This window comes from Ascaphus truei, chromosome 8 (assembly GCF_040206685.1).
Source record: "Ascaphus truei isolate aAscTru1 chromosome 8, aAscTru1.hap1, whole genome shotgun sequence".
Classification (NCBI taxonomy): Eukaryota; Metazoa; Chordata; class Amphibia; order Anura; family Ascaphidae; genus Ascaphus; species Ascaphus truei.
The window spans coordinates 66,798,538-66,826,033 of record NC_134490.1 but is presented as its reverse complement, the minus strand read 5'-3'; the positions used below and the strand labels follow the sequence as shown (position 1 = coordinate 66,826,033).

The following is a 27,496-nucleotide window of genomic DNA, read 5'->3' as shown; positions in this document are numbered from 1 at the left end:
TGTTTACTGTGTTTGCCACAAGCTACCTGTTTGGCCGCCTTGTTCCTGTTTCCATGTTTCTAGTTCATGTTCCTAGTTCCTGGTATCTGTCCTGGTTCCTGTGCTGAAGCGTTGGTTTCCCAGCGTATCCTTCAGTCCCACATTCCCAGTGGCCTGCTGCCTTTCCCATAGCAGAGGCCTGCCTTCCAAGTCCTGAGGTCTGCTGCTCTCTCTTCTCGCAGAGGCCCGTTCTGGACTCCTGCACTGAAGCATTGATTTACCAGTGCTGCCTGGCGGTGTGCCCACTCCGATCAGCCTTCTCCTTCTTGAGACCGGTACCATGGGCCATGGTCGCCATTCGCGCAGAACCCGCTCCCGCCCTGCAGCTATTACGCTGAAGCGGGACCTAGTTGACTTTCTGTTGCCGAAACTCCGCTTGGATAACGTTTACCCTGATGTCTCCTATCCTGACCCTGGCTCGTCCACTGACTATGCTGCTCTCTCTAGTCCCGATCCTGGCTCGTTTGACTATGGATTTCGCATTCCGGATCAGCCTGCGCGGTCTAAGGTCGGTGCTTATATAACCCCACGTCAGCCACGCGTTCCGACCCTGGTTTGTGGCGAGCACAACCGTGACAGTATGCTCGGCCCCACAAACTCGGACCGCCCTGTGGTGAGGGTTGGTATGTTTCTATCTGAAATCCTGTCCCGGCCTGTGGACCAGTCCCAGTTTGAAAACCAGTATCTGTGCGAAATACTACCCCTGATTGAAGATCAGTTTATGTATGAAGGTTTAACCCCTTTGCAAAGACAATGCCATAATTATCTAATTATTAAGGCTTACTGCCTCAAGGACTTAAAACAGTCTTTGGCCGCTTGTGTTCGCTCCCCTGGTTCCCCTTTAACCTGGGATAACGTGTACCCTATGGAACTGGCCGACGCCCAATAGGCACTCTATGCCCTGGCCTTATCATTGGACCTTCACGTAGTACAACAGGACGCCCTCTTCATGTTGGCTCAGGCTCAAGATACGCTCCATGTACTTTCCTTAACATTGGACATTTGCATAAAAGAACAGGACCCCCTCCTCGCCAGCTACGCTGCTGCTTGGCAGTTCCCCTGTACTGCCAGTCCTGTAGCTAAACCTGTGGGGGTACCTCCGTCTCCAAAAAATGACCAAACTGTCCCACTATCACTGCACCCTAAGGTAGAAGCTGCCACGGTCTCTACCCCTGATTGCACCTCCCGTTACTTAGACCCCAAAGATATGTCTACGTTAACCCCTGCCAATCAGCCCTGTGAGGTTCCCGTGGAGTATACGTGTATTTCCCAAGCCAAAGCTATGGCTCTAGAGTCTGAGAATGAACCCCTTCTACCTTCAATTTCTAACTCGGAATCCCTAACTCCTGTCCTTGAGGTTATTCCTGTCTTAACCCCTGCTAGTCAGGCCTATGAGTTCCCCACTGTAAATCCCTGCATTCCCCAAGTCAGTGTGTCTCTCCTAGCACCAGAGAATGAACACTGTTTGCCCTCTCTTTCTTACTCAGAATTTCTCTGTCCCCAAGGTTATTTCTGTTTTAACCCCTGCTAGTCTGCTCTGTGAGGTCCCCATTGTTAACCCTTGTATTCCGCAGATTAATGTTAGGTACCTAGGACCAGAGGCTGAACCCCCTATGACCCCACTTTCAGAGGCTAGCTTCCAATTTTCCAATTCTCAGGCACAGCCTGACTTAACCCTTGAGGTTTTTCCTGTATTAACCCCTGCGGGTCAGTCCTATGAGCCTCCTTTGGTAATTCCCTGTTGTTCGTCAGCCAAGTACACATCCTTGGCTCCAGAGGAGGAACCCCTTGTGTCCCCAATTTCAGAGGCAAATCTCCCTCTTTTTGACTCTCAGGTACTATCTGCATTAACCCCTGTAAATCCTTGCTGCCCCCAGGCTAATGCGTCCTTTCTAACATCAGAGAATGAATCCCCAAGTCTGACAGCAGAGGTTGCACTGAATGACTCCCCTAAGGTTGCGGAGTCCTTGGATATTCTTTGCTATAATCCCCCTGCTTCAGCTCAAGTTTCCGCTGCCGTGTCCCCTGAAACTTCTGCTAAAATACTGATTCCAGTTAAATGTATTCAGGAACCAGGTTTTCCCCTAAGTCTGTTTGCAGAATCCCCACTCCCAGGTATTTCGCTGACCCAGTCTCACTCAGAGAGCTGAGATCCCTGCTTCAGCGCATAGTCCCCTTGTCATGGAATCTGTAGTGTTTTCTGATTTCCCAGACACTCCTTCCCAAGCAACACCTACAGAGATCAGGGTATCTGTCGTCACCCCCTTAGTACAGTCAGATACCACCCTGCCTACATTACACATTCAGGTGTTTAAATCTGAGCTATTTTGTCTTCCTTCCTGTTGCAGGGTACATGCAACTACACACGCGGGTTTCTTGACAAGGCTTATTTATTTAGCCTTAAAAGATATACAGCACACAAAACAAAAATAGCTCTTCGTCAGCAAACAAAAGGAAAAAATGGCTTTTCATCAGCAAACAAAAGAAAAATGGCTTTTTCTTCAGCAGACCAAACAAAACAGTTCTCTTTAGCAGACAGTCTAAAAATAAGGCAGCTACCCTTTTCTATGCAGGGGACAGACAGTTCATAATTTATCTACTTTGCTCACAGATCTTGTATCAGTAATCTCTTCAGTAGCTTATTCCTCTCTCCTCAACAGCCAGCACCATGTGTCTACAGCCTGGGGTTTTAACACACCTTGATTAGGCAGCTGGGATCCAACTAATTGTCCTGAGGTTCCCAGCTGAAGTTAACCTAGTCAGTGCTGCACTGCAGACTAGACATAGGTTTTCCAGGCATATAGCTGGTGGCTTTTATTTACCCTGTCACACTTCCCTTATTAAACCTCAGTCCTTTAGCACTGCATCTAAATGTGCTCCAGCAACCACTGGGTTATTCAGGGCTAAGATTAAAACTCCTGTGTTAAAGCTGCAGTTCAGTCTTTTTTTTTTGTCTTTTTTTTTTACTTCAATAGTTTCATGTGTGCAATCTCTAATTATCTAAAGAACTGTATAGCTGCAGGTCATTTCGGTCTCCATGTATTGATAGGCAAAATTTGGTGACATAATTAGTGAAGGGATCTGTTTTTCTTCTGCTTCTTTCTCTCAGTGGAAGCTCATGAATATTCATGAGCACTCCTGCACTGACATGTGCTAGAGGGAGGGCAGGGCTGACAAAGGGGTGTGCCAGGGCTTGTGACAGGACATGAAGGGGCAGTGGCTTAGCAAATGGCTGTTAAAATAGAATACAAGAAAATTGGTCTTTCAAAGTTGTTTTTTTAAAAACAGAAAATGCTAAAAGTATTTTTTCTTACTACCGAACTGATTTATTAAAAAAAACACACATGCAGGATATTGACTGAACTGCAGCTTTAAAGGGTACCTTCTCACACATGTCCAGCAGACCTAGAACTTCTGTGATTGCTTCTAAGTCACTTACCACTGTATCTGATTTTCTCACTAGTGAAACCCAGACACCCACATCACTGACTAGTAGTTTCATTATCAGAATTTCCGCACTAGTAAACATACCTATTTCTGATTTTGTCATGACAAGTACCCCTGTTGTTAGGGCCCTTGCAGTTTTGGATAAGACTCTTTTTTTCTTCTAAGGTTTCTGCTATTAAGAGTTTCCCCGGTTCCAACTTACCGCTTATTGTCTCTCTAACTCCCATCATTACTCCCCCACTACCCATCACTGATTCCCAGGCCCCAGCTCCAGACGCTAGTTCTCCTCCTACCAGTGCCCCTGCAGTGCTAGATGTTCCTGTTATAGATTCTGAGCCTCCAGCTCCGGATTCTATTCCTCTACTCGCTGCTGCTCTTGTAGTCTCTCAGGTTCCTGTTACTGAAGTACAGACTTCAGCTCCAGATGCTAGCCCCCCTCACTCCGCTGCCCCTGCACTGCCTGATTCTCAAGTTCCAGATATTAAAGCCCCAGAGCCTATTCCTACTCCCACTCCTATGTCAAGTACGATGCCCTTGGAGTTCATTGCAGCACATAGTCCGCTCCATGTGGTTGTTCTAATCTCTGCAAGGACCAGCATTCCTTCCTCGGACTCTGATGCCATATCTGAAGTAACCCTTGCCGCGCTCCAAATCCCCAGTGCGGGAGGGCAGTTTCTTTTCACTGACCATTCGGTGGTCCCTGAAGTATCTCAGTATGACTTTAACTATGGGGGTTCTCTCCCTATTGTCTCTGGCTTGGACTCTGGGAAGTGGAGATTAGACTATACTGTCTCTCTCTGAGCGTTCTACAGTATTTGGGAGCTCCACTAGTGATTGCTTCTCTGCCTCAGCGAACCCATGGTTATCCCTCTCGGAACCTTCTGTTGTGCCCGTTTCCTCTGTGTTGGAAATACTCAGTTTGCACCCCAAGATTTCGGTCCCTAAGCCTGGTTTACTGTTCGCCTTGTCATCTACTATACCAATACCTGGCAATGCACCCACCCACCCTATACCCTTGCTGACCACTACCCGGAAAACCTCTGGAGGAGAAGACCCTCTCAAACTCCTACGTGCAGATGTCAGCAAAAACTTTGCCTGTCCGGAGGGTCTCCCTGTTATACCCGATCAATTATCGGTGCCTCTTGGCCCGCACTCTGGTACGATTACTAGGGACCGGGTACCCAGCTGGGGTCCCTCTGCCGTTTCTATTCTGGAAACGCCTCCTCCACAGCTCTGGATTTACAAGTCATTTCACATGGCGATCCCGGACCAAAAATGTCTGTGCCACCACTCTCACATCCTAGAACAGTACTCGCCAATGAACTTCTCGTTTACGGATCCCCTTCCTGCCTAAAGCACTTTAGGAACAACTCAATGTCCCCGAGACCCATGGATGGCCCTGTCTGGCCGCAGTTCTCACCGGGAGGTGGGGGTACGCAAAAGAGTGCCCACGAGTCTCTGGACTACGACTCTACCCCCAATCCTAGTAGAGTTGGATAATATGATTTATCCTATCAGGTGCATCAGAGTCTCTTTATAGTAGCTGCTGCAGGTAATGGATGTGTGTATAGTCTTAAGCCATAAGAAAAAGCAACTGGCCCTAGTGTTGCAAGCACTCACGGTTTGGGGAGTAATGGTGGTTTGATGTGATCCTCAGTCGCTGTGTAGTTGCACCGCCAACCCTGTCATGACTGGCGTCACGTGGGGCGGTCGCGCGACCGGCGGTGTTCTTGTCTGGTGTCAGTGGAGGAGGACCGGTGAGCTCCGTAGCTCTGCAGGGCTGTTGGTCTCTGGTCTCTGTGATGAACCGCTACCTCTGGCGTGTCAGCCGTATGATGCGAGGCGGTCACGTGACCCGCGGGACTCCCCTCCGTGTGCAGCAGCTACCGGTGTGCAATCCAACATGGGTGACAGTATGTAAGCTCTTCCAGCAGCAGCAGGAAAAATCGTGGAGCACAACCGATGAAATGAAGCAGGGTAGACGTGGTGTGGTGACTTCAAAGAATTTTATTCAAACAGACAGGTGTAGCTGGTGGATCATCTTTGGCTGAAACGCGTTAGATGATCCACCAGCTACACCTGTCTGTTTGAATAAAATTCTTTGAAGTCACCACACCACGTCTACCCTGCTTCATTTCCTCGGTTGTGCTCCACGATTTTTCCTGCTGCTGCTGGAAGAGCTTACATACCCCCAATCCTAGACAGTTCAGGAACAATTCCAGGTCCCCCAACTCTGATTGGTCATGTTTGCCCAGAGGTCTCACCTGAAGGGGGGGGGGGGGGTACTGTCAGGAATCCACTCCTGGCTTTTCTCGTAGCCTTGCAGGGTGCAGGGTTCCCTTTATCATAGCTGGTGGTCCTGCCCTGTATTTGTCCCACTATGGTTATAAGTCTTCGCCCTTGCCAACACAGTGATTACTCCCATGCTAGTTCCAGACCCGTGGCTGACGTTGTTGGGTCGTCCCCCACCAGGAGTGCTCAGAAAGTCTTACTCGTTCATACTACACATTTTTCTTGCAGCGACATGCATCATGGTCATATGATAACCACGCGAATGCTCTGACTGAGTTTTATCATCTACCTTAACATGTTGAATGTCTAACCCTTTTTTTTATTTCTGTAACCCATAAAAATTGAAAAATAAACAGTTGGGAAAAAAAATTAATAACTACATGAGACTGTAAAAAGTGTAATTGGGTTAAATATGAAATGATGAACCTTTTTGGGGGGATACCGAGCAGAGTACCCCGGTAGGTAACTCCTACCAGGTTGGGATTTCTGTAACTATCCCAGTCAGCTTTGTGAGGGTAACCTGAGCCTGGATACAGGAGTGCACCAGTGCAAGCAAAAACCAGGACAATTATTAATGAATCTCCACACAAGTGCACTTTGTAGCAAATTATATCACTAATTAAAGATGGTTGCCTCTTGACGACCACATTAAAAATCACAATAATTTTATATAAGATAATGATTTCATTTAGCCCCAAAAGTAAACCATTTAACAATTTGGGGGTTTGCTTATCAAAGTCTCACTGCAGCCGACAAAAGCAAAACCACTGCTTAAAGTGATCTTTTTAATGAGGCTGTCTTTGCAACTGTGTCCCAGTTCTGGAAAGGGGTCTATCTTAAATAAATAAACGCCTTTTGAAGCTATGTTTCTAAAAAAATGTGTACGTTGTCATGAAAGTTTATTAATTTATCTACTACCAGTTAGTTGGTGTCTGGAGCTGTAACTTTCCTGGGTCCGGTTTAATTATGTTTTTAAAGTGTAAGTTAAAGTGAAAGGCAGTTTGTACTCACGAGTGTCCTCAACAAATGTAAAATGCTTCTTTCAATATTTATTATTATTGTTGATTTGTAAAGCACCAAAATATTCCGCAGCGCTATACAATGGGGGGAGGGGGGGTACAGAGTTATGTATATTACATTAACATAATGACATACCAAATAAGTACTAACAAGCACAAACAGATACAGAAGGTAATGAGGGCCCTGTGCCCGAGAGCTTACAATCTAGAGGGGATAATGTGCAATTCTGGTGTGAGTTTTGAAAGAGTGGATCCTTGAAAACCTCCAAATCCACTACTGAAGTATTATTTTTAGTGCACTTCGATTAACATTTTCAAATACATTTTATTTCCGATTTTGTCTCAAGGTTTAGCTCGGGTGAATAATACTCACATCATCGGGTGTTACATGTTTCAAATAAAAATCCCAGTCCATTTTTTGTTTTTTTTATGTCATCTTGCTGCACTGCCCAGCCGTTTCTCAAGACAGCAATTCTGGATTTGTTATGTTACGGTTCAGCACAATAAGAAGGACTTTATGGCGAACGTGATACACATGCCTTGTGTATTAATTATACCATAAATTAAGTGCTGCAAGTCGCTGAAAATAAAACAATAAAACAATGATCAGGACTACTCGGCATTAACTTGGACCAGCCAGGCTTCCGCATAGTATTTTCTGGAACCTGGGTTTCCTTCTTGTAATTTAGCACTATTTCGAATGGCCAGAGTATCATACTAGGACACATTTATCACAGCACAGGAATGCAGACAATAAAACATGCAAATTCCAATGTTTATAATATTACTCCAGGGGCTCCATGCTGTACTTTTCTTATTGTCTATTAATTTACCCTCATGGACCTATTTATTAAAATTTCCTGGTTGCAAACGTGGCAAAATGTATACATTTTATGTAACCTAAAAAAATAAAAACGTACTTGTAAACTCAGGCTGATCTCACCTGAAGGATGCACACAATCGGTATTATCCTCCTGCATTCTTCTGTAAGCAATTGGTTTACCAGCAGAAAAGATAGTGGTTGTTGGAGGTCACCTTTTTGCAATTACTAGGATTACAACTGTACCAAGTAGCGTAGCCCTTGGATCTAATTCAATCAATGGGAAAACAATTAGTCCGGTTAAAAGACCGCAATCCAAGCTGTTAATGTGAAAACATCTCAAATGCACAGATTTAAAAAAAAAAACTGCCGTGCTTCCATTCCTTGTATTAAAGGTCATCTCAACTTTGCTTAAAATAGTTTGCTTTGTTAATGCTAACCATAATATTTAGTAAACACATTCTGTTTATTAGTGTTTTCCTGATTGCAAAGTATTCCTAATAATTTTAACATGATGCTTTCTATGTGTTTCTTAATTGTGTTAAATAATTACCTTTATCTCTATTCCTTTGGGGAATCATGTGGGGGCCATTACCCCCAAAGTTTTTGACACTTTTTAAAATCAAAGCATCAAGTTCAAAATGTCTAAATTAATGGGTACCCGGTTGATTGGCCTCATTTGCTTTACTTGGATAAGTCTCTTATTCTCTTCAGTTCAAATTAGTCTTCAGAAAGCTGTAATACTCGCCATATTTTTATTGCAAGACCTTCATAGCACATAATTAAAGATAACGCCAAGAATTTAACTACTAGAACGGTATAGCAGCTCTGCTGCCCCCACAAGTTTATCTTAAAGAATTTTCATACCACCATGAGATAGATCGCAACTCGCATGCTTTACATTCCATTTAATATACTATTACATCTGGGGGTCTTTTAAATGAAGTAATGTGTCTATCCATGTAGGATTTTTTTCAGGTGTCTGCTTGAAAGATCATTTTGAAGGAATAAGTATTCTCACAGCTGTTGCCATAGGCTGGCTGTGAAATTAAGAACTATTTCCTTTCAGTATGTTTTAAAACTGCAAGGCTAAAAATGTAGCTACACCCTTGAAATATTTTGTAATAGGATTCCACATTAAAAAAAAAATATTGATCACTCACCTTTTCTCTCTGCCATTCTTTTACAATATAGCTTGTTAAATTAATAAGGTCCATCAGAATGTGCTGCATTTGAATCTTAATATAGTAAGATTAATAGTGCTTTGTGAAAACTGCCTTTTCCAGCATTGCACGATTGCACTGGGTCTACCGATGAATTGTACACATTTTAGTTTTCAACTCCTTTTTTGTGTGATTCATAAAAAGAACACTTTTCATGAAAATCTGCTATGTATTTATATAATTAAGACACAAATAGATGAGTGACAAACTGTGGTAGCATTAAATATAAGTGTACAAGTTTTTAATTTGAAATGGTTCTCACTTGTTACATGTAACAATAACAGAAGTGTGTGCTGACATTCTAAAAATAGTAAAAGTATTCTTGCCCGCTGGACAAAACTGCTCTTTGCTCGTGAAGTGGAGAGATCCCGGAAAGTCGGAGGGCATGGATCATCTCCGGGGTTTCACCATTTCAGGTAAAATTAAAACAAAATAGCGAGCAGCTCAATCTGCTGCTTTGAGGCCCCGCTCACACAGCACGCTACACGACATGCACGCGCTTACATGCGCTCTCGTTCGTCACTGATGCCTGGCGGCCAATGGTAGTGTTCAGTATTGAAACTACCATTGGCTGCAAATTGCGGCGTCGACGCTGCTGCAGTCGCGGGTGTCTTTTCAAACTGTGGTCTCCGGCTGCAGCAGCGTGACGTCAATTTCAGCAGCCAATCAATGTCCAGGCGTTTACATTGATTGGCTGCTGAAATTGACCAGACACGGCAGTGAAATTGGAGGGACGGGGGATCCCCCCTCTCAGTATATGAACCCCGTATGACCCCCCCCCCCTCACACACACACACACATAACGGATTTGTGCTTTTATTTTATGTTTTCCTACGATGCATCGCTAATCCACCCTGCGCCCGTGACACAGCGTTCCCGCTCCCGCTCCCCCCCCCCCCAAAACCCCCACGCCCGCTCTCACACACTTCCTGGATGTCGGATCATTCCGTCTGCTGGGGATGATCACACATCGCCCAGCAGGCAGAGGCGCGCAGACGCGGACACGCGCACGCAGTGTCACGAAGCCCCCTGTGTGGACGCGGCCTAATAGTCATAACCTTGGCAAATATCTCTACCACTTTATTCTTCATCGTCAAAGGGCAAGTAGGTAATTTGTATAAAAAAGACAGAATTAAAGGGTTTATTTCATAAGCCCCAAAGCGGCTGACCACCAAAACTATTCAGGTCAATGGAAGGTTTTGGCCGATCGCAGTTCAATTGAATAAACCCATCAGTCTCAGAATCATCATTAACTGCTCTTACAGGCCACAATTAAAATGTCTATTTCAAGTTGCATCCACATAGCATGTTTATATATAATTAAGTGGGATACACGTGTAGGCTGCCAGTAAAGCCCTGTGTGTTAAGTAAACAAAAATACTACTTTTTCAGACCTATCACAAGTTACCAAGTATGCCTTCAATTTAAAGTGATACATTGTGATTCAGGGCTGATTGGTAATTTAAATACCATTGATATAATCCAATCAGAAGGTCCTAATTGAAATAATTGATTTAGAGAGATTGTTTCCTTTACAAAATGTTGCAGATTGCGTGATTAGTATCTACAAACAACTACAGAGTACTTTAACATTTGATTTGCTATATCTTTGTTATTCTACATAGATGTTAACCAATTGTATTTCATTCAATTATATACTTTTCTTTATGCAATTATAGTAATCATTTATGGTGTATTAATTGTTCAACAAATTGCTAAACTGTAAACACTATGTATTACTTTTGATTTGTGTACAGCTGCCTTAGTATAGCACCAAGAAAAAATAAAGAAGCAAAATAAAGCTCAATTTAAAGCCGTTGTCTGCACTGATCACTGGGTTTTGTTGTGCCTTAAAAAAAATATTTACTTAAATTGTTTTATTTTATTATCTTGCCCTTTCAAGGGATGTTTTTATATGTAAAGCTTTGATCAGGAGATATAAACAGTTTAAATATTAAATGTCCGGTATGTCAAAATGGATGTCTCCCCAGAGCCCACTGCAGTCTGAGGTTACCATGGTAACATCAGACACTAGAAATTAACAAAACTATTATTTTTAACACACACACACACAAAAGCAACGCATGCTCAAGGAGGATGATACAAACATTATATGTGAGTTAAGCTCCCATAAGCATCTGGGGGAATTGCCGCTTTAAAGTTACCTAGACACCTTATGAATTGTTAATTCATGACTTTTACAAAATATTTATGAGAAAGTTTTAACCTTTTTTTTTTTTTCCCCCGTCATGCTACGTCTTATTTTGCATAGACACTAATTTGCCACATCTGTTTTATTCAGAGTGGTAATAGACCGTTATATCTTTGAGCCCTAACTTATTTTATGTTAAAAGCAGCTTTATTTTTGAGCATGTTTTTACTTTAATTATTGTATTCTGATTAATGTAAAATGACAATGTATATGTTTGAGAACTTTCCATTAACAAGTTCTTATCTTAGTAATGTGGTATTTGGTGGAGGTCAGTTACAAGACTGTTGAAGAAGTCTCCCCTCCTCCACTACTAACATCCATGCACTGCTTATGACCTATGGTTGAAGACTAAGTACATAAAGCATTTATTCCATTCTATGTACTCCAACCTGCAGACAGTTGTTGAGTTGGGTGGTAAGGGCTATAAGAGTAGTAGGTGCAAAATTGGGAAAGAACAATTGTTTCAGCACCATGGTCAGCTTGTTTGCATCATATGGGGTGGCTGCTTGAAGCTTTTATGTTGAGTTAATATTCATTGCCAACATAATAATGTTCCCAAATTGTGTTGTAAATGCACTAAATGTATGTCCAGTGGACTGCAGCGCAAGACATAATTTGGAGAATCTATTTCTAGCATGTGTTATGGCTAAAATGTTTATTGCAAATATCTTTTGCAGTGGAGGTACGGCGGTATGCAAATCTGGCTTTCGAGAATGCCCTCGGAAGTCACAACAGAGTGTGCAAAAACAGTTCAAAGAGATTTCTAGAATACATGTATATTAATGTTTCAATCGTCATTATATAATAGCCACACACAAAATCTGCCTTATTCAAACACTGGATCTCATTGCTGTGCTGCAGACTGATAATAATCCCCAGCTATACTGGTAGTGTGTCCAAGGATAGGAGCATGGAGCCAAAGTGAATATCAGTTATTTAAGTCAAATTAACTAATTACTATACCCATATAATGCACGTATCCTATTTTTAAATGTATTTTACCCAACTTAATAAAACAGCAACACTTAGGCCACTGTGCCTGTGCCATATGTCAAAAACATATACATCTTTTTAAAAAACACAAAGTTATTTATTTCCTCTCATTTTATTCAATTGAAATAAGACTTGTTAGATGTTCATTGCAAATAGTGCAAAATAATCAAAATGTAGAGAAGTCTGTTCATATTTATACTGATTGCATCAAATGGCATATATACAATAAGATGCATGGTGACATTTTCTGTCCATATACCTTGGTCCAATGTGGCTTTTACAACCTACAAAAAGTAACTTCTTCTGAGGCTAATATGGTGTTAGAAGTCTAGCTTGTGCTGTTCTTATTCTGTGGTGATTGAAAGTTTGGTGGAATGTGCTGCTCTTTGCAGAAAATGTACCATTCTACTAAAGGAGTGTGATCTTGGTTGTATCATGTTTCCGAGTTGTTGTTTAAATACCTTAAATGGGGCTGGAATTGTCAGCTAAATGATGTATGCCAGTGTTTACATCCATTCTAAATGTCCTGGACATTGAGAAGATAGTGTTTTGTTTTTTATTATTGAACTTAGTTTGGTATGATTTGTGCTTGTATTAGAAATACAATGGGGTATTTAAGGAATTTCTGTGGAATTTACCACTACACTTAGGAGTGTAACTCTGCCCTTATATGCTCAAGTTATTCCTTTTGTTATAGGTGGGCCTTTGATTAACAATGAGGTCCATGCTTTACATCTTAGATTGTAAGCTTTCCGGGGCAGGGGCTCCTTTTCCTAATGTTTACTTTTATGTTTGAACCGCTTTGTCTCTTTATGTATTACATTTAATGTTATTTTGTTGTATCTATTACTGCTGTGAAGTTCGTTTCACATGGATGGTGCTATACAAATAAAGATATACATACAGTTGTGTGAAAAAGAAAGTACAGCCTCTTTGAATTCTATGGTTTTACATATCAGGACATAATAACAAACATCTGTTCCTTAGCAGGTCTAAAAATTAGGTAAATACAACCTCAGATGAACAACAACACATGACATATTACACTGTGTCATGAATTTGCTGGGACGTCCACTCCTGGGAAGATTGGCAACTGTCTTGAATGTTTTCCACTTTTGAATAATCTCTCACTGTAGAATGATGGACTTTAAATTGTTTGGAAATGGCCTTATAAACCAAACCCAGATTGATGGGCAGAAACAATTGCTTCTCTAAGATCATTGCTGATGTCTTTCCTCCTTGGCATTGTGTTAACACACACCTGAATGCTCCAGACCAGCAAACGGCTAAAACTTTGGCTTTTATAGAGGTGGTCACACTTGTTGATGATCAATTAATCAAGGACATTTGATTAGCAGCACCTGTCTGCTACTTAGCATCTTAATTCCTATGGAAGCAGTAAGGGTGTACTTAGTTTTTCACACATAGTTTCTCCATTTTGGCTTTATTTTTGTTAAATAAATCATGACACGGTGTAATATGTCATGTGTTGTTGTTCATCTGAGGTTGTAGTTACCTAATTTTTAGACCTGCTAAGGAACAGATGATTGTTATTATGTCCTGATATGTAAAACCATAGAATTCAAAGAGGGTGTAGTTTCTTTTTCACACAACTGTACATGTCTGCACAGGGATTCATATTTTAGAGAACCAGTGGCACTGTTAAAATGGTTATTGAACAAATGCACTGGTTAGCCACACCTGACCTTTACACAATTGTATACTCACAAGACAGGCAATCAAGAAATTCCCTGCCTGTTGTGAAGTTGCCCAAAAATCTCAATACACTTGTATCTAATGGCTAGATATATGCCTCATAATCTAAAACCAACCCACTCTTTTTAATAGTGTCTGCATATATAATTCTGGAAGGCTTGCAACATATCCGGTTTGGTTAAGTAATGTATACAGTTCCCTTTGGTTTATGAAAACCTGTACAAGTTGTTGTGATATAATAGTAGTGCAAAGGGGAGCTGGGCTTCAGGCTGTGCACCCACAACTCTGTATTTCAAAGCTTTTCTCGCATTTAAGTTTTTACCCATTGTGCCAAGCCACTGAGTACTTTCAAAATGCCTTCAGTTTCACTATACGGTGATTTATTTTTTTCTGCAATCATTTTAATTAAGGGCAATGAATATTATGTAGAAAAGCATTGTCCAAGCAGTGGCAACTAAAACCACGTATTGTAAGATGATGTAAAAAAAATAATAATAACATAGTATGCAAGACACATTCTTTCATAGTTAGTGCTCCAGAGTCATTATTAGTTTTATTTTAACGGCATTTGCAGAAGTATTCATAAGGAACATATTTTAACAGGAATAACAGCACCACTCAATGCAGGTTGGTTAAGGCTTTAAGCTACTGAATTGGATGCCATTTTAAATGGAAAGGTGTATAGTCTGTGCCAGTTTGCACCAAGCTCAGCCGACTTCAAGAGAAGCCAAACAGTGTATGTTTTACTCTGTAACTAGTAGAAACCAGTGATGGTTTTTACATCTGTCTAAAAATGTATGGACAACTAACAGAGTTGTCTTCTTATATATGTGACAAGCATACATTATATGCAGTAAATACATACATTATATTCAGTTACATACAGGTAGTGGTAAATTATACATTCTGAAATAAATAGCAGTAAAGCAGGTGATATCTCACACTTCCTCTGCACCCACAAAGACTCCCCCTCCCCCCCCCCCCAGTCTTTCATCCACCACTTGGCCTTGAGATTCTCTTTATTTTACCACAGAGATAACTATAATTATTATTTCAAAAGCTGAGCTAAAGGAAGAAGGTTTAAGTTGAAGACACTGATAAAGACCTTCACTCTTTTGGTTGAGATTTACATTCTTGTCAGCTGACTTATTTTAGTCCTGGTTTATTAATAAATCTTCCTAGTAAATGGCATTTCTTTAGATGCGCTCTTTTATGTGTCTAAATGGCCTGGGGATTTTGGGCTGCACAGTCTGTCTTGATCTTTGGCCTTTGGTGAATCATTTAATAAGCTTTCAGTGTTTATTCACGGTCCAGTTTTGGATGAGATACAAAGCGAGACCCTGTGCCATGTGTTAGTACCTGTTTGAGAACACATTCCCTAATGCAAAAACAAGGTCTAACTATTTTAAGTAGCTGGAAAACGTTATAGCAGTTCTGTTCCATGATCACAGCCACTTCATTGTTAACAACAAAGTTTATGAATTCGGTGTCATAAAATCCAGTTGACATGTGCAAACAAAACATCACATCCAAAATGATGATTATATTGAGAAAACCTTAAAAACTAAAATAATGTTTTTTTTTCCTGTTAAAAAAATAAATAAGAAATACCCGACAAAAAACTGAATAATTTGCTTAACATCTGTTAATAGTTGTAAGCAAATTCTTCATTTAATATTTTTCTTTTAAGTGTCTGCTTCAACGCGAATTCACCTTTCTCATTTTCAACAAGAACAAATGGGACTTTAAAGAGATTCCCACCAATGTTCAGCAGTATATATATTTCACTGTGAGACTCTGGAGAGGAACATCAAAGTTTATACAGATGACAAAAAGAAACTGTTTGCACTTTTCTTATATTGCTTTTTTTCCCCGGTTTCAATCCCTCCCACTTTAAGTCCTGGGAAAAACCTAAGAAAAAGAGTTCACCATCCAAAGAGCTGTTTCAGTGCATTGTGCTTTACAGCTAGACCTGAACGGACTAAAAGCAATGCAACTTGTCTCTCTTTTGCCTAATGTTATTTTTTTTGCTTCTGGTAAACGGGGTCTTCTGCAACAAATCCTATGATCTCTTATTTGTATTTATGTAAATAATGCCATCCTCGTGACCGTTCATTCAATAAAGCCAGTAACATAACCTTCTTTTATTTTTTAAATAATGAATTCATCATCTTTGTTTTATTGTTGCCAAGATCAGTGGGAAGAAGAATTTTGCCAATAAATGTGTAAGTGGTAGTACCTTTGGGAAGATGTCAATAATAAATAACAGTATAGTTAACATGATCAGATTTACAACAAGTATAGTTTTCTTTTATTGAAAATTTGCCAAGTTTTCAAATTTTAGTAGCCTGTTTTGCTAGTGTTTGGCTAGTTAAAGTGGCAATCCAAACCGGCAAATGTATTTTATTTTTTATATGGGATTGAAGCAGGGTGCCTCCGAAACTGAAGCCCCGTTAATTTGAGCTCAGGAGACCACCTACTTGCGGAGATACATACCTCAGAAGTAGGTGCCGGTAGCAGCTCTCCTTGGCTTCCAGGGATCACGCTGTTTAAAGACCTTGCGCCCTGCGGGCCAATAAGAAGGCATGATGTCATCGATGAGGCTTCTTATTGGCCCGTGTTCCTCTGAAACGTTCAACTTTAAAGCCCATCTTGCTTAGCTGGAGCGGCTACCGGCACCTACTTCGGAGGTAAGTATCTCCGGAAGCAGGGGGTCCCTGGAGTTCAGCCTCGGTGACCCGCAGCTTCAAATATAGATGTATATAGATATAGTGAAAGGAATCCACAGCACTCGCCATCAAGTTGCAAAAAAATAAATAATAATAAGTTTATTTACCACATAAGGCAAACCAATGTATACAGAGCAACGTTTCGGACCTCACTCTGTCCTTTCTCATATGTATATGTGTGTGTAGCCTAGTGCCCCTGGCCATGGGTTTTCCGACCCTGGCACATAAGTCCTGGTAAGTGCAGGATGTGTCAGGGTTATATTCCTCCTCATGAACCAGCATGGGAGTCCTGCAGCACACTACTAATTGATATGTTATATTGTAGCCATAGCCAGGTGCTGGCCAGTGGCCATTGGAAGCATCAGGCATCAGCACCGTGTGGAGATGCCTGGTCTGCCCTCAGACCTGCCCAGTTTTGTGGCAGGGTCACTTAACCTCTCCCCCCCGGGTATATAAGATGCTTCCTTCCCTAGATTAGAGATTGTGATTCCAGGATGTAGCCTGCTCCAGAGTGAGTGAGGCGGTTCTGCCTTATCCCATCAGGGGATAAGGGGGTGGCGACTAGCCCCATGGGCCTCAAGCCTGTGGGGGGCCTAGTCAGGGACCAAAGCGAGCAAGATGAGAGGGAAGGGGGATACCAGAGTGTGACATAGAGTACCTCTCTTGCATGAGAGATGGAATCAACTGGCCTGCCAATAAATGGTATGAAGTTCCTCGTCTCTGTCTACCTTACTGAGAAGGGATTCCTCTCTGCCTCTGGCAGATCTCCATAGGATGGAAGTTCTGCACCAGCGAGACCAGAAGCCTGTCCCTTGCCAATCCCCATACCAACGCGGAGAATCGGGACTCCTGAAAACAACAGGTGTGCATGCACAGCACTCAGACACACCCGTAGCAGGAAGATCTCTCCTAAGGGGGGGGTGGGGAAGGGTGTTAAATATATAATATATATATAATATATATCCAACATCCCGCTTTCCGTTGGGTGCCTTATCCGACGCGGCATAATGCAGTCCGATGGACGCATTATCCGACGTTGTACCCGCTTATCCGACAGTCACCGTCGCAGAATAAAATTGAACCGCAATCCGACGTTCCGTTATCCGACGGCGGTTTGCGGGACGCATTCCGTCGGATAAGCGAGGACCCACTGCATATAAAAATCCAGCTTGCATGGCTCCTTTTAAATGGTAGACATAATTTCACATCAAAATTCACGTGGTAAGATCTTATAGTCCATGGAGAGATAATAAGAGACTTCTGCATTTAAAAGTCTCTAATCAGAGAGAGAATGAAAAGAAGTTGAGGTAACATTGCACCTGTTTTCAACCTGTAGCGTTTCTGAGCCTTTTAATTACAAAAAAATCCAATCACAAATCAATATCTCATAGTGGTACAATCGGACAGGAACAGATCCAAATGTCTTTTTAAGTACAGCACAGACTTCCAGCAGGTGATTATGACAGCATGCATGAACATCTGTCTGATTTATGGTTATGAGGTAAAACATGTTTGGTAATTGGAGAAACAATATAGAAGTTGCTTTTATCTCTATTTTAATCATGTGCAATGATATGGTACAGAATAGATCACTTTGGATTTCCAGGATATTGGAATATGAGCGCATAGAAACCAGTTTGTGCAAAAGCAACTAATAGTTTACAACTGTCAAAAAAAAAAATCCTGGCTACTTACTCATAATGTACAGAGTGTCAGTTCCTATGTATGAAACATAATAAGCAGGATACACAATAGTGTCACCTTCCAGTGCTGAAAGACACTATACATGTAATTTTAAGGAAATAGGCTATAAGGAGTTTTCTGGGGCTGGAATTTATTTTGTGGAATAGCACCACATGGACCATAGTGTTTACAGTATTTTACTCTGTATAGTAGGAGGATGGTTAACAATTATATGTTCGGCTAAGGGAGTGTAACTATGCACTTACCACAAAGAAGGCGTGACCGCGAGACTGAGGTGGGGATTTGATCAACGCGAACCCACAGCCGCGACGGCGCCTCTAGAGTGTAGATAGGTCGAGGTAGCCGGGTCGGGGTAGGAGAGAGGTCAGGATGGTCAGTGATACTTGCTGAGGTCTGGATTAGAGAGGTGCGGATCGTCGTGGGTAAGCCGGGGTCAGGAGCAGAGGGATACAGATCGTCGTTGGTAAGCCGGGTCAGGAGCGGAGAAGTGTAGAATCCAAAGAACAAGCGAGGTCAGGCAACACAGGACAAGATGGGCAAGGCTCAGACAGGAGGCAGGACTGTAGTGAACACAGCGCACATAAACAAGGTTAGCTCAGCCAATGTGCCAGAGGGCAGGCTGAGCATATATAGGAAGAATAGACCAGGGGGGCGCAAACATTTTTCCCTGCGCCCCCCTGATGGCTGTCCCCTCACTCCCGCGCCCCCCCCCCCCCCCAACCCCAACTTACCCGCGCTCCGGCGTAATGACGTCACGTTGCCATAGCAACGTGACGTCACATGACCTCGCAGCGTCATTTTGACGCCGCGTTGCCATGGCGCCGCAGGGAGGAAGCCGCCGGAGCCACGGTAAGTTAGGTTTACAGAGGCCCTGCAGCTCCCCCGGCACTTAATTTAAGTGCCTTCGGGAAGCGCGCGGGGCCTCTGTAAACCCCGCGCCCCCCGTCGGCAGTGTCGCGCCCCCCCTGGGGGTCGCGCCCCACAGTTTGCGCACCGCTGGAATAGACCAATGAGGAGCAAGCATACTCCCTAGTATGCATGGCTGTGGTTGGCTGATGAAGGCAGCACAGGTGTATCCCTTAGACAAAGGAGCAAGGAAGTTTCTGCGTGCGTGTGCGGATGCCGCGCATAGAGGGTGCGCACTGTGCGGCGATGATGTCACTGTGCAAGCGAAGTCTGGAGGCGGGACCAGCAGGAATGGCATTTAGTGCCGAGTGCGGTCCGTGCGTGCCCGTAAAAGGAACGCTGGCATTTTCTGGTCCGCGAGATGCGCTGCAGGAGGCAGCAGAGCCAGGATGCCCAATCGCAGGTCTGGGTAAGCTAGGAGCGCGTCGGAAGGGGCGCGGATGACGGATCCTTACAGGGAGGTAATAAAATGGACCTGACCCCATCAGTGCCACCTTTGTTGCTCAAAGAGGACTCCAACCAAAGGGAAGAAAAGTAGACCAGGACCACACTTTAGGAGAAAATCAAATAGTTGTGAAGCTAATTTAAGAAAAGAACAAAGAGGGATCATACAAGACTTTTGAGAACAAGATAATGAGTCTTATAAGTCACAATGTATCTAGTCGCTATAGTTAGAAGTGGCTCTGATACTGTATTTTGTTCCAGATTGAATAGGTCAATACAACATACATTGCTCATTAAAAGGTCTTAGATATTTGGAATTTCCCACAGCTGTGATACAAAGCCATTAGAAACAGGGTCACATAGATTCAAATTGTTACCTTGTATTCCCATAAAAAATAAAACAAGCTACTTTTTTTTAGATTTCTGATTTACTCTTAATATTTTATACATATCCCCTGAGCTTGTCCTTTAAATTCCACATAATATATTTGATTTCCAAATACAATTGTAGTTCATAGAGCACAATAAGTAGTATTTGCTTGACTTCTTAAAAAGCATGTACTTAGTCATTAAGTAAAGAGGGCATCATTTTAAAACACTTCCATGAAAATTGACTATTTCCTGAAATGGGCTTATACCTTGAGACTATGATGCATGTATTTTAAGTGGTATTGGGAATTTTTTTAAGTGTCTTTATTTTGCTTCTTTCATCATGATCTTATTCTTTGTGACATCCTGCAGTAGTTCTGTTTTTGTATTTATTTTTTATTTGCTGGATTATTTTCCAAATTTAGATTTGAATAAAACCAGTCCAATCCATAGCATTGTTTTAAAGATTTTTTGAATGAGGCTGAAGCCTATGTATGAAACAAGCCTTTAGGCTTCAGTAAAAAGCCTATTAAATATAAAGTTACCAATTATAACAACTGTTAAAATGTATGGCGATGTGTAATGGCTTCTTTTTAGTGCATATTTGGGTAGCCTGTGCTTCTCTCCCTAATTTCTTATAAATTCCTTGTGTTCTTAACATTAATAGCAGTGATTTGCAACATGAACGCATTTGAAGAAAACATGTTAAGTGTTTATGTATCCCATAAGAGAGAGATTGTGATATAGGATAAATGAACAGATCGGTGTGGTACACCCATACCAGAAAAAAGTGCTCTGTTAGCAATCTTTTCTTCCTCGAACACTTGTTTGTTTCCAGCTGCCCTCTGATGTTTTTGTGCATAACAGACCTTCTCTGATCTCTTTGGGAAGCACTATCCATGTTATTCTTTCAAATCATCATTGTATGACATGTTTTATATCAGTCTGACAAAAGAGCTATTTGATCAGGGGGGTATGCTGTGTGATTGTAAGAAATTCAGCGAGTCCGTGGCTACTATTGTCCACCAAAGCGACTTTCTGACCCCTATTCTATTCACAGGAAGAATCCTCGTAGTGGTCCCCATTCAGTGAGTAACACTAACCCACAGTCTCACTCCAGGAACATGTTCAATTCAAAGGTATGTTACAGATATTGCTGATGGATTATCTTTTAACCATTTAATTTCTGTTTTTCAGTGCAACATCTATCAGATATTTACACTTTTTCTTTTGTGACTTTTTAGAAGCAATTTCTCAACTCTTCATCAGGGTATGCTTTCCTCGGTTGTGAGCAAAGGTCATTTAACAGTAGTTTTATTAGTTATCTTCAAAAGGGCAAGTTATTTTGTCTTGATTGTATTTCTTGGATCTGGAGCTCTGGTCTGGTGTGTTTTGCAAATATTTCCATTTAATTATGGCAATTTTATTACTCCAATCCTCCTTAATAGCATAACATACTCTAGAAAGTGTATTTCTAATGCATGCTTTATGTTTGGGCATTTGTAAGCACCAGCCTTAAATGAAGACCTTTTTACAAATGCTAAATAGGCAAAGGAGAACATACTAAATACAATTAAAAAAATACATATATGTTTAACCTAATGCACTTAACATACTTAATATATTATCTTGCAATATTTAAAGACATTACATTATTGCAATATCGCTTATAATTGGTACAGTATTAATAATACCTGCTGTGGAATACAAACGTGCTTCTTTACCATTCCTCCTTTTGTAATTGATTAATGTCAAAAGTTTTATTTATTTTTTTGTTCTAATAACCACAAAATGTGGAGGGGGAAAAATACATATTTTTTTAGGAATACAGTACATTCATGAGTTGCTCTTCTAGTTATACAAACAGCCTGTTCTATTCCTTAGGCCGTGCGTATAGTGCCAGCGACGCGACGCCGCCCAAAAACAAATACATTGCCGCTGCCGCGTGCGCTTATAGTAAGCGCGACAGCGGCAATGCGACGGAGCGACGGAGCGACGTCACGTTGCGGACTTTGGTAGCTGGGAATATTTGATTTTTCAAGGGCTGTCGCCTCATGTGACAGCCCCTGAACAAATCAAATGCCCGGAAGCCCGCGACGCCGCCGCAAAGCTAAATATAACTTTTGCTAGCGGCGACGGCAACGGGTGACGTCACCCGTCGCGTCGCCGGTCGCGGGCACTATACGTGCGGCCTTAAACTGCACAGCTCCATGAATATACTCATAGCCTATGTTGCTGAAACTATCTCTCTCCCCCCCCCCGCCCCCACTTTTTAGCATTTAAGGAAGAATGGGGTAAAAAGGACAGTTCTTAAGAGCAGTATAAGAATGCCAGATTCTGCGCCCTTGCCCATTTCCCTGTAAAAAATGCAGACTGCTGAAAGGAAACATAAACAGAAAATTGTCAAGGTCCAGGATATTTCAAAGTTAACACGTAATGCTACTTTTTCCTATTAAAGAAACATTCACTTATTTTTATGCAGCTGTTTGACTGGGGGAAAAAAAGGAAGCAGCAAAATGGTGAAAACTATTTGTGTAGATGTTATTAGGTGCCCAAGCTGCAGTAATTCATTGGTTTTAATATTTACAAAAATAAAAAAAAATACTTCAGCCACCATTTCCAGCCTCAGCTATGTGGCTAAGTAATGTTTTGTCAAGTAAGGCGTAAAAGTTGGCCCACAAGACACTACAGTTGTTTAAGAATGTATTCACATGCACAGGAAAGTACTGCAGGTGCACAAAATTACTAGTTCAGGTTGTGGATGACACAAATGTTATTAATGAAAGGGTTTTTCTGTGATGTTTATATTTGTAGTTATCTTCTTTCCTGTTACCTCCTTTTATAATTATGCCTATGGTTACACAATAGTCCATAAAATCATGAGCACTTATTTAGCACAGCTGCTATTAGAGACTGTATACCACAAGACCACTTGAGTGTTGGCCAGTTCATAGGTTTGTTGTTTAATCCAGGAGTTCTTAACTCCAGTCCTCAAGACCCCCCAACAGGTCAGGTTTTCAGGATATCCCAGCGTCAGCACAGGTGGCTCAATCAGTGGCTCAGTCAAAAACAGAGCCAGTGATTGAGCCACCTCTGCTTAAGCAGGGATATCCTGAAAACCTGACCTGTTGGGGGGTTTTGAGGACTGGAGTTGAGAACCCCTGCTTTAATCAATAATTATATAAACAGGTAAATGTATATTATCTACCTAAACCGGAATAAAGCTGCAGTTAAAGCAATACCCTTGAGAAAATACTTGTAGCATTTTTTTAAATGTATTATAATGTATGATCATTTTTTGTTCCTATAGCAACCATTTACAAAGTCACATCCCCTTCCTCTTCTGAAACAGGCTCTGGCACACCCCTTTTTGAGCCCTGCCCTCTCTCTAACAGTGCACCAATTGTATCTAGTGACTGGTCACATGATCTTCCCCACATAACTTTGCATCTTGGTTCCTCTCCTGCTGCCCTGACAGCCATTTAGTGAACCCCCAAGCTGAATCTTCACCGATCGATCACAGGAGAACGGATCGATCAGCAACTTAGCTAATTACTTGCCAGTATGTAGATTGTACTGATGCACATATTGAATGGAAATGAAAATTTTTTTTTAAAACTGCTGCTTTAAACACTATACTTTTGTATTTGTAATCTTGTTGCCTTTTTACATGAAGGTAACTTCTCTTGTATACTCAAAGAATGCCGTATAAAACTGTAGGCACTAAATTCTGAGTAGAGATGTGTGAATGTCTTCAAAAGGTCTTTGCAACATTTGCAGCTATTATTTTTTTTATATTTTTATGAAAGTTCCCATTGCTCAGAAATTTGTAAAAAGACATCTATGTGCCACTTTTCGCCAGAATTTTGCGGGAGTGGCGGTATGGAACAGGCCTTGTGACCTTGCACATTGACTTTTAATGCTTGGCGCACTTTGATGGGGGTTTTTTGCGGTGCATTTCGTCTAGTTCGCGAACTTCATGGGAAATGTTACACCTTTCTGATTCTGGGTACAGTCATGCAGTTGACTAAGTGAGCTCTTAAGAGGGGCTTTCAAGATTTCAAGAGGCATCACCCTACTACATTTCACATCGTGTATAGCTGTATTGGTATGAGGTCACAGCACAAAAACTGAACAGTTCATGTCTCACTTTTACCCAGAATCCTTTGGCAAAAGTACTTACAATGCAATATTCAGCCACATGGAAACAACTCTGTGGCAGGTTGGTAAGGAGTGCTTTTTTTTAATATGTGCTTTATTGAAGTTTAAAGACTTTCATGCCCTACGGATAGGTGTAAAGGTCTACAACTTTCAACTATTTGAAAAATGCAGAAAAAAAGCATTGCACTATTCCTACATGGCAGTGTCGGGCATGCGGTACCCACAGTGAAGTCTCTAACCATTTCTTTGCTTTCCTGCCTTGAATCACATCCAAGAATTTTGTTCAGATCTTGTTCCATTTGAAATTAACACCTCAAACAAGTGCAGCCGTAAGAGTAATTCAAGGAGTTCTGAAATGTCTCAGTGCACTTTTTGAAAAAGAGAAGAGTCTCTAAAGAAAACTCATAGGCACTTAAACATGCTGAATGAGTTTGTAAGTTGACAGTTCACTTCAAAATTATTATTTTAGGCAGTCATGAAAACAATGGCTGCTAGGTAAGCCACTTCATTCTGTTTAGTGTGTTGTTTCATGCTTCTTAAGAGGTCGATGGCCATCAACCAACTCATCCCTTCTCTGATACCTGTACGTTCAGGAAACAACTTGGCAAAAACCTTATGAAATGTTACAGCAGTAGATAACAGGTTCATTTCACAAGTAGGCGGTAATATTTCCATGTGGTATTTTGTAGGAACCATGCAAAAATCTCAAAAGAGAACTCCTGTCTCCTGCATCATGTAGATCAGGCCTGCACAACTTATAAAGTGAAACGGGCCAAACGGCTCAAAGGAAAGCAGATTCAGGCCGCACAACTCACAACTCTTACCTTCCCCCCTCACAACACTTACCTTCCCCCCTCACAACTCTTACCTTCCCCCCTCACAACACTTACCTTCCCCCCTCACAACTCTTACCTTCCCCCTCACAACTCTTACCTTCCCCCTCACAACTCTTACCTTCCCACCTCACAACTCTTACCTTCCCCCTCACAACTCTTACCTTCCCCCTCACAACTCTTACCTACCCCCTCACAACTCTTACCTACCCCTCACAACTCTTACCTACCCCCTCACAACTCTTACCTACCCCCTCACAACTCTTACCTACCCCCTTCACAACTCTTACCTGCGGCGAGGTCCCCAGCGAGGTGCGGCGTTCTCCGTCTTCTCCCCTGAAAATTCGACTGTTTCCCCTGCAGGTCCTGAAAAAAATGGCCGCGCGGCGTCAAATGACGCCACATTGCCATGGCAATGGGATGCTGTGGCATCACGAAACGTGGCGCCGCATGACATCACGACGTCACATAACGTCCCGTTTTCATGGCAACGCGGTATCATTTGACGCCGCGCGGCCATTTTTCCAGGACCTGCAGGTGGAAACAGTAGAATGTTCAGGGGAAAAGACGGAGAACGCTGTCACCAGACCCCGCAGGCCATATGTTGTGCAGGCCTGATGTAGATCATGAGCATGACTTCCCTTTAATTGAATAAACGTTTTCCTTTATCAAACCTAACATTATCAAGTTCACCTTTTTAAGGAAATTTCAGCATGTTGTTTTTCCATTTTCCCATTTCAGGTACAAGCGGTCCTCGCTTATCCGACGGAATGCGTCCCACAAATCGACGGCGGATAACGGAACGTCGGATTGCAGGTCAATGTTATACGGTGGCAGTGACGGTCGCATAAGCGGGTCCGACGTTGAATAATGCTTCCAGCGGACTGCATTATGCGGCGTCAGATAAGGCATCCGACGAAAAGCGGGACGTTGGATACCGAGGACATCTTTTATATGTATAGTCTTTGTAAGACATCAAAATGTGTTATTTATCAATATAGTAGCAAAGGAGGGAGAAGAGAGTAGGAGGTATGATTCCTTTTCTTGTAGGAAGATATGTTACAAGCTTTCGAACCTACCAGGGCCCTTGAGCCTGAGGTAAAAAAGTTTGTACCATATCCAGATCCAAATCCGCCGCCCCATGGCACTCAGCTGTTGTGGCCACCTCCTTCAAATGACGCCGCTGACGTCACCAACAGGATTTTGCATGCTGTCGTGTTGCCATGTAACGCAACGTCATGACGTCAATTGATGCTGCGATGTCTTGGCAACGAGACGCCGTGTGATACTGTGGTTCAGAAAGAGAAGGAGGGCGGCAGGTAAGGATGCAGCCACCACAGCGAAGTCACTTCCCATCAGGCCGGGATAGGCCCAGTAGTGCGGCAAAACTATACGGAGGCGGACATTTTTGCCGCCCTAGGCCCGGGCCTAGTGGGAAATACGCCATCGACCATATCAACTACTTGTTGGTCCAATAAAAGGTATCGTACTCCCTCTCCCTCCTCTGTTACTACATGGAAGAAAGGACCAACACGACCCCTCACCCTTCTTTGCTTATTTGTCCATACAAATACATCATTTTACAATACAAATCGTATTTTTATTATTACAGTATGGCATTGGAATATATGATTACATTTCATTAACTCTGAGTCAGAACATAGGAATGCATTTAAAAATGTTTAACACTTTCCTACCACTTGTCTATACTTAAATTATTTGTATGTATGTATGTATGTACTGTATGTATGTATGTATGTATGTATGTATGTATGTATGTATGTATGTATGTATGTATGTATGTATGTAGGTATGTATGTATGTATGTATGTATGTATGTAGGTAGGTATGTATGTATGTAGTGCATCACTAACTTCTCCTGAAACATAATCAGCAACACCCCAGCTTGTTATAATACTGACTATTTATTCCTATGTTCCCTCAGCCATACAAGTTCGAACCTAATATTGCCATTTTCAAATTGCTAAATGTGATCAAATGAAGCAGTTGCATAATCCCTGTAGTTTCGTAATTGGTTATAATACATTTGAAATTCAAACATTTTAAAACCCAATTTGTTTCTACATCCTAATTTTTTTTTCTTCCTTGAACTCTACTGAACAAATATTTCCAAATGTAGTACTCCAAATGCATAAAACAATAATTTTAGGTTGCATGTTTGTAGCATTTAAAATAACAACATGTTTAAAACATCTTATTCAAAACTGTGAGCGATTGTTTCTTACTGAAAATAAAGCATGCTATATAGTTGTGTTTTTTATTTATATTATATATATATATATATATATATATATATATATATATATATATATATATATTGAAAAAAAATATAAGGATCGCGCCTTGTTGTGCTACACAAAACACTTGGATTTTTGTGAGTTTTGAATCGTCTTGTCCAAATGTTATTACATTTTATATACGTTATCAGACGAGGATCGGGCGCTTTTTCTTCTCTTTTTCTGATATACAGCTCAACCCCGTTATAACGTGATCTGTTACAACGCGGATCCGCTTATAATGCGATGCAACCGTGGCTCCCAATTTTTCGTATTTAGGAATACTTTACAA

At 41.7% G+C, this 27,496-nt stretch overlaps 1 long non-coding RNA gene across 1 annotated transcript in view; it reads left to right on the top strand.

Annotated features, from left to right (window-relative positions):
• LOC142501877 (uncharacterized) overlaps positions 1 to 27,165 on the top strand; it is a 37,595-nt gene extending 10,430 nt beyond the window's left edge. Inside the window, exons 2-3 of the long non-coding RNA XR_012803582.1 lie at positions 20,974 to 21,052; positions 25,649 to 27,165. This is a non-coding gene — a long non-coding RNA (uncharacterized LOC142501877). The remainder of the gene's footprint in view (positions 1 to 20,973; positions 21,053 to 25,648) is intronic.
• The last annotated feature ends 331 nt before the right edge of the window (positions 27,166 to 27,496 follow it).